Raw genomic sequence first — 8363 nt, forward strand, 5'->3', positions numbered from 1 at the left:
GTTGACACACAACACTTCTTAATTTGAAAGAAAAAAATGTATTTAAATAAAAGTAATGTATTAGCTAGGTCGTAAAAGCCCGTCACACGTGCACAACAGCCTCCAAGAATCTTCTTGTTTTGGCGCCTCTTCCCACTCCTCTCACCAAACCGCTACAATGAAACAAGGAAGAAACCGAAAGGGTTATATCAAGGCACCAAGGATTCTAGGGGCCTGCCAGTCTAACACTGTTGAAACCACACACTCCCCTGCTCCACACATGCCAGTATTGTCAAAAATGAAAACACGGGATGTGATCTCAGAACAGATGTAGGGGTAGCCTCACATAAATGTTCCGAAGAAGATGGGGCTTGTGCGATCCCTGAGTGACCGAAGATGAAATAATGGTGGAGAACTAAGATCACAGAGTCTTGCTTTCTGCTCTAGATTTGTTAAAAAGGTCTGAAAGCATCCGAGTGTCCTTTATTACTTGCCCTCTGTTTACAGTCATATTTTTTCACCACCAAGTTATGGTCTAGTTTTCTAGAGGGTTCCAACCTATTGATGACCTCTGTTCTGTAGTTTCTTGAGTCATGTTCTATTCAGTATGGAGGGATGTAATGGTGTATGCTTTTCTTTGTCTCAAACACTGAATATTGACCTAGAAAAAACGAGGATTAAGCCTTCACCATACCAAGCTGAACAATATATGTCTCTCTTGAACTATCTGGTGTTACAGGCTGGTCGTGAAATGGCCCCTGTCCCTCCTAACCTAATGTCAGAACTGGGAATTACTCTTGCCTGAGAACAGTAGCGGTAAGCCATTGGCGCCCTTCAATGAGATGTTTGCCTTCAGGTAATCTTTCGTATAGGTTGACCCTGTGGTGCTGTTTGTACTTTGCTGTTTCGAACACCAGTGCAGCTTTGAGACGCTGATAGATGTTGAGGCAGTGATCAAGAGGGAGAATGACATCAACATTGATCCAAAACTTATCTAGATGTTTCGACTCATCTGGTCTCTGCTTTGCCAAGGACCAATACCTAGGTTTGTTTTGATTGCACATTTTTGAGTTTAGTATAATAAGGACTTAATAGCTCGTTCTCCCTTACTAGAACAACTACTTGCGTATGGACTGAGATGCACCCATTTCATTTGATCACCTGTCTGCTCCGTAGAAGATGTTCTGTTGGTCTGTGGGTAACAGTACTTACCCGGCAGTGCCCTTATTAAGGTGCATGGTCTCCTATTATGATCAAAAGGAGGCGAATGAAGGATACGCACAAAAACACAGTTGATTTTAATGTGTAGAGTAGATGGTTTAAAATGTTCCTTGCCTGCCCTCACACAATGTCGGCTGCCTTCTAGTGCATGGGAACGTGTCTTAGTGTGTTCAGTGGCATGCGCTGCTCTAGTGAGATCTTTGGCTGAAAGAATGGCCTAAATCATTCTAAGCTAAATAAACTATTCTATCTAGTACAACCCCGTGACGAGATCGGATGATCTTGTATTACTTACTAATTTCCAGGATTAATGTAAATAATATGGTTGACGTTGTTTCTCTGCTCTCGAAAATTTACATTACATTACGATTGTAAAACTGGGTAATAATTACATACATTCTCGTGTCCACTTTTAGGAGTACCTTAACCTGTTGGGGTGGCTTCCCCTGGTGATTCCAAGGCAAGGTCATCACTTCGGTATGTGCGACAGTAGAATACAAATTATTTGTTATATACTATAGTATATTTAAGTCCTTCCTTCCAACCTTTTGTAAAGCGCTCTGATATCCTTCGAGATCTTGTTTGCGCTATATAAAACTTTATAAATATTTAATTAAATGGAAAGTGTACTTGACTTTGGAGAACATGGGGGGGGGTTAAGGGAAATTAAAAAAAAAAGTGGGGAAGCAGTGTATTACCTGTGCCCTGCCCTAATCAAGTAGTGATAGAACTGCAGAATCGTTCATCCAGTCTTATGCCCTAATTGACGAAGGAAAGATGATGTCTAATAAAGTTGCTTTGAAAGCCCCCAAGCTAGCCTGCTCCTTTATTTAAAACTTTTTTAATATCATGACATTGATAAAACCAGTACAAAGTAACCTGGGTCCACTGGTCATTGACTTGACTTGAACTGAATGTTCTTGAACTATTATGAATAGCTGTGCTTTATTGTTTTACCAGTGCAGGAACAAAACGTCAAGCTTAAGATTCAACCCACTGTACATGTATTTGTTAATGACTGGTGTTATTGTTCTTAATTATTGTTCCTGAGCATGAAAAATGTGAGACTCTTTACATTTAATTTTCACTTAGATTGAAGCCATAGGAGGGCAAATAACAAGCGCACGGTGCATTAAACTCTCCAAATAAAAGGCCCTCAAAGATTTAAGCTTGAGTTTTGGAGGGGTGTTGACTAAGCATGTACACTACCATAAACACTTCTGAGGAATACTTCTACCTGCACCTTTTTCATCTCTTGAATCTCTCCCTGTCCGCAGAATCGATCCAACCGTGAATTAAAACAGCTCTCTTGTGCCACTAACTGGTACCATGGGTCTGACTAGACTCCTATGCCTCATTTGCTTTTGACCTCAAGGGCCTTCATATGGTGGTACGTTTTTTTGTAATTTCTGAATATGAAGTTAATTTCTGCTGGAACTCTTTCTTCAAGGTGTTTTTGTAGTGACTTAAGATAAATGTCACCACAGTCAGGATCTAGAAGAGGTCTCGCCTGTCACAGTTGGCAATCCATTTAACTTTTCCAAGATTTCTGTTTTTTTTTTTTTTGTTTTTTTTAAACCTTTATTTGCGAAATGCACATTACACAGCGTCTGCCTACAACCCCTCGGGCCGGCCGCTATGACATAGAACGAAAGGATAAAAGAGGGAAAAAAAGGGGACAGTACGCCGTTAAAGCAGTCTCTAGGCGTACATTACGGTGTGGAACATAGAACCATATCAAAAGGTTAAAGGTTTAATTTTATGATTTTGTCGAAAAAAATATCATACTGGCAAGGGTCATAGGAGGGGGGAAAGGGGAAAAGGAATAAGTGTATAAAGGAACGCATCTGGCAAGGGGGGGCGAGCATGAAGGAAGAAAAAACACAGATAATATTGAAAACAGGAAACGGAACGTCAATCATGGGGAAGAGGGGAGAGGAGCTTCGTAGTCAAGTGGAGGGGAGCAAATATCTCCGCGGTACAAATTCCACTGAGCCCAGACCCTGGACCACTTCTTGGGACGCCCCCGTGCCTCATACACCGTTTTTTCTCGAAACATGCACCAGTCCATGTTCTCCTTCCAGGCACTGAGCAGCGGTGGTCTGGCGGAGCCCCAGAGCTGAGCTATATCCCTCTTCGCAACCATATTGCCCAGAGTGACCCAAAGAGTCTGAGCAGCAGTACAGTCCGAAGGCTCCCACACATTAAGCAGGCAACGTCGTGCTTCAGGAAGGAGAGGGACTCCAGTAACACGTCCCATCACATCGTGTACTCTAGACCAGAAGGCCGAGACCATCGGACATTCCCACAAAACATGGAGAAAAGTACCATCCATACCGCACCCACGCCCTAGTCCATCCGTTACCAATCCCATTCTCACCAGACGCATACCAGTCACATACACACTGTGGAGGATCTTCAGCTGGACAAAACGAAGTCGAGCCGGAATAGCCACCTCCTTCGGGGAGGATACAGCGGATTGCCAGTCCTCATCGTCTAGTTCAAGCCCGTCAGCTATCCAAGAAGCACAAAGTTTCTCCAGCTGGTCAGCCCTGTTGTTAATGAGCTTCTTATATATTAAAGAAATCGTGCTATCGGGGACAGGGCCGTCTAGGACACGGTCCTCCAGAGGGGAGGATTGCGGAATATCAGTACCGGGGGGAAAGACGGAGGACAAGGCATGTCGAACCTGCATATATCGAAAGTGCTCCTTGTCATCAAGCCGATATTCCAGTTTCAGGACTGCAAAGGACTTCACAGCGCCCCGTGCCCAAAGATCCTCCACCTTACTTATTCCAATTATGTCCCACTTATCAAACCCTTTCGTCTTCCAAAGGTTGCCCAATCGATCCGAATCATACAGTGGCGTCATACGCGTCAGCTTGCCACCCCAGCCCGTCGCCACAGTTGCATCCCTCCAGGCCCGCACTGCACACTTCGTAGGACCCGTAAGGAGACGGATTGGTGACTTCGAGTACAAAGCCCTATTAAAGTTGCCACCGGGCAATAAAAATTTATCCAAGGCAAAGGCGGGAGCGGGTTCCGATGAGTACGTTGCGTGATTAATAGCACTCAGGTGCGAGGCCCAATAATAGCGTCTAATGTCTGGCAAGGCAATGCCACCATCGTACCAGGAAAGGGTGAGCTTGGACAGCGCAATACGGGCACGACCATCCCAGATCAGTTGTCGCTGTAGACTCTCGACCTCGCGAAAGTAGCGAGCGGGAACTGGGTCAAAGAAATTCTGCAAGGCGTAGAGAAATCGGGGGAGCGACATCATTTTAAAAAGCGCCGCTCGGCCCAATGGGGATTAGGGCAGTTCACGCCACCGTCTCACATCTTGTTTGAGTCGGCGGAGCGGAGCGTACAAGTTTCGCTCATAGCGGACTGAAGAGACCATAGAGACATAGATCCCCAAATACTTGAAGCCGTCCGCAGTCACCAAAATTGGGAACCTGCGAGGCAAAGGCGGTAGAACCCCAGCTATGACATAAACACAGGACTTGGTCCAGTTGATGACCAATCCAGAGTTCTTACCGAAGGATGTAAGAACGTCGAAGAGGACGTTCAAGGACTTTTGAGGGGAAGTGAAATAAAGAAGGATATCGTCGGCATACAATGAGACGCGATCCTCTAGATCTGGCGCCCACCGGATCCCTTTAATCGAGGGTTCCCACCGGAGCCACGCCGCAAGGGGTTCAAGCGCCAGCGCGAATAAGAGCGGGGAAAGCGGACAGCCCTGACGGGTGCCGCGGCCTAACGGGAAGGGGCCAGAGCATCTACCATTTACCACAACCTGAGCCAGTGGTTGTTCATAGAGGAGCTTGACCCAGGCAATAAAGTTAGGACCAAAGCCAAACTTGGAGAGGGCCGCCCATAGATAGGGCCATTCGATGGTGTCGAAAGCCATAGTAGCGTCTAGAGAGACCACCACCGCAGGCTCCGTGAGAGTAGTAGCTCTCGAGAGAACACCATGAAGCCTACGCAGGTTAAGGGCCGTGTTTCTGTGCGGTATGAAACCGGATTGATCCGGATGGATCAAGTCACAAATCACCTTCAACAGCCGATTGGCCAGAACCTTGGCCAGGATTTTAGGTTCCGCGTTTAGCAGAGAAATGGGGCGGTAGGAGGTGCAGCGATCACGAGGCTTGCCATCCTTATAAATGACCACTATAGTAGCCAGGCGCTGTTCGAGTGGAAGGATCCCAGCCTCGGACGCATCAAGAAACATGTTGCGCAGATGGGCAGCCATCTTGTCCGGGCAAAGTTTGTAAAGTTCAATGGGCAAACCATTTGGGCCCATCGCCTTACCTGAACGTAAAGATCGGATGGCAAGGGCAATCTCATCTACCGTAAAGGGAGCCTCCAGAGCAAGGCCCTCTTCTTCCGAGATAGAAGGGAGAGCTATATCACGCAACAACAGCCTGGAATCAGCCTCATCACGATCACTCACCGGGGTATAAACCTTCCGGAGGTGGTCAACAAAGCAATCAACAATCTCGCCGGGATCAGACACACTCTCACCAGATTCGCGAACAATAACAGGCACAACAAGACTCGCTCTTTCAGACTTATCCAGCCATGCCAGGAGTTTGCTGGCCTTATCACCCACATCATACAGCCGGCCCAATTGATTCGCTCGCATCAACTTAGCAGTGTCGGTAACACAAGCTTTGTGGTCTGCCTGTTTCAGTTCCAGAGTGTGTAACAGCGCAGGCGTGTCGTCCCCACCCAGCCCACTTTCAAGCGCCGTGATTTCAGTCTCAAGGGCCAGAGCGGCCTCCCTCTTAGCCCTCCGCTCAGCGGCAATGAGAGAAAGTGCAGATCCCCGAATAACAGTTTTAAAGGCCTCCCAGAGAACCGTAGGGGAGGTGACCGAACCCACATTTTCAACAAAGTAACAGTCAATAGCCTTCACCATATCTGAGCGAGCCGGGGGTTCCGGAAATGCCAGGGGGGAACAGGGGGAACTCTGTTACCAAGCAGACCACCCACAGAAATCCTAATCATCAAGGGGGAATGGTCCGTGATGCCCCGGGGGAGATGACGAACCTCCCGGACCAAGGATAGAGTAGAAGCCAGCATAAAGAAGTAATCTATACGAGAGAGGCTGCCATGTGCACCAGAGTGGAAGGTATACTGCATCAGGGCAGGGTGCAGCGAACGCCAAACATCCACCAGACCAAAAGTCTCGGCCATCTCACAGAGCCACATCTGGGATTGCGGCAAAACTCTAGGGGGCAGCCGATCACATTCGCCAGACATAACAGAGTTAAAGTCTCCACCCATGACCAGCAGACCGTCAGGGAGACCAAGAAGAGTCTTGCCAAGATCGGCGTAAGTGGTAGCCTGCAGTCCCGGGGGAATATACACAGCCACTAATACAATTGGCTTACCCTCCCATCTCCCGGAGACAGCAGCATACCGCCCCGATCATCCAGGATAACATCATCAATCTCAAGAGCAAGGGAGGATTTCACCATTATACCCACTCCCCGGGACCCGGAGGTGAAACCAGCGTGGGCAACCAGTCGATAGCCCCGACGGTCAAGAGCCTTACAGGCATTACCGATCAAGTGCGTCTCTTGAAGGAAGACAACATCAGGGGCATGGCGCCTCAGAAACTGTAACACGATGCCACGTTTAATTCTGTCACCCAAGCCGTTGATGTTCCAAGAAAGAACCTGCATCTCACCCCCCCATCCCAGAGAAAGCGACCCGATCCACCCCCCCCCAACCACGAATCCGGAATATTTGCAATCAGTGACATACCATGAAAAAGGGAAAATAACAGAAAACATGAAACACAACCAAGTCCCCGAAAACCACCCCCCAACCAAGAACCCGTTACAACGTCCCCCACCCTGCACCCCTGCTGACTAAAAAGCCACCCCAAACTGCAGTGTGCCTGTCGCCCCATCTGATCTACACAAAGAACCCCCCGAGGAGGAAGGGAGAAATCACCCGCACCCGCACCACCACGGGCATAATCATAAAGCATACAATAAAGTTACTCTGTAGAGTTCATAGTCTCAAGTCGGACCTCTGGGGGCCCACGTTAAACCTGGGCCGTTGCACCACCTTCCGCACCACTAGGCCCTCCGCTCTCCGTGTCCTCTTTCGGCAACGAGTCCAACCAGTCACCAGCACGGTCCGGCTGATCGAAAAAATAAGCTCGTTCTCTGAACTCAATCCGCAAGCGAGCTGGAAACAGCATGGCGTATTTCAGTCCCAGGTCTCTCCGACGACGCTTCACTCCGAGGAACCCAGATCGTTGTCGTTGCACTTGGGGAGTGAAATCAGGATAGATAGAGACAGAGTTATTATCGTACTTCAACGGGACGTGTTTACGAGCGGCCTGTAGGATAGCGTCTCTGTCCCGATAGTGAAACAGTCTAGCGATGATAGGCCTCGGCGGGCCTCCTGGCTTCACCTGACCCCCTGGGAAGCGATAGGCGCGCTCTACGGCAAAGAACTTGCTGAGTCCTGCGGGAGCGAGTTTAGCGACAATAAATTCCTCGACCAGTAGATCGATCGAGGCAGCATCATTGGTTTCCGGCACTCCGACCAGGCGTATGTTGTTCCGCCTGGCCCTATTATCGTAGTCTTCCATGCGTTTAAGCAAGAGGTCGTGTGAGGAACGCAGATTTCCTATCTCGGATTGCGCCTCCGCCATGTCCGTCACCAAACTCGATGCCTTTAAGTCCAATGCCTTCACCCTCTCGTTCGTCTTGGCCAGGTCGGCTCGAATAAGAGTAACATCCACCGCCACCGTGTCTATCTTGGACACGATGGCTTCGTATTGCTGACTCATATGGGCCTTGAGTCCAGAAATGGCGGCCAAAAGGTCTTGAAGAGACACCTCAGAGGAAGACGACATGTCGGTCCTCGGGTCTTCCAAGCCAACACTGCACTGGTGACACCTGGGGAGCCTCTCGGCTGGGTGTAGCGCTCGATCATATTGGACTGGATCGACCCCCCCCCCCCCCGAGTAAGTCTTCCTGCGTTTCTCCGCCTCAGGTTTTGTCGCCATGTTGCATTCAGCGTCGGCCGGAGACACCCTAGTGCAGCGTGACGGTGACAAGTCCCAAAACTCAAAAGAGTAGTTTTACAAGAGGATGCCACGTGTCTCCTTGCCAGCCCAAAAGAAGGAAAGCGTCCAC

The sequence above is a fragment of the Lissotriton vulgaris genome, chromosome 2_2 (assembly GCF_964263255.1).
Source record: "Lissotriton vulgaris chromosome 2_2, aLisVul1.2, whole genome shotgun sequence".
Lineage (NCBI taxonomy): Eukaryota > Metazoa > Chordata > Amphibia > Caudata > Salamandridae > Lissotriton > Lissotriton vulgaris.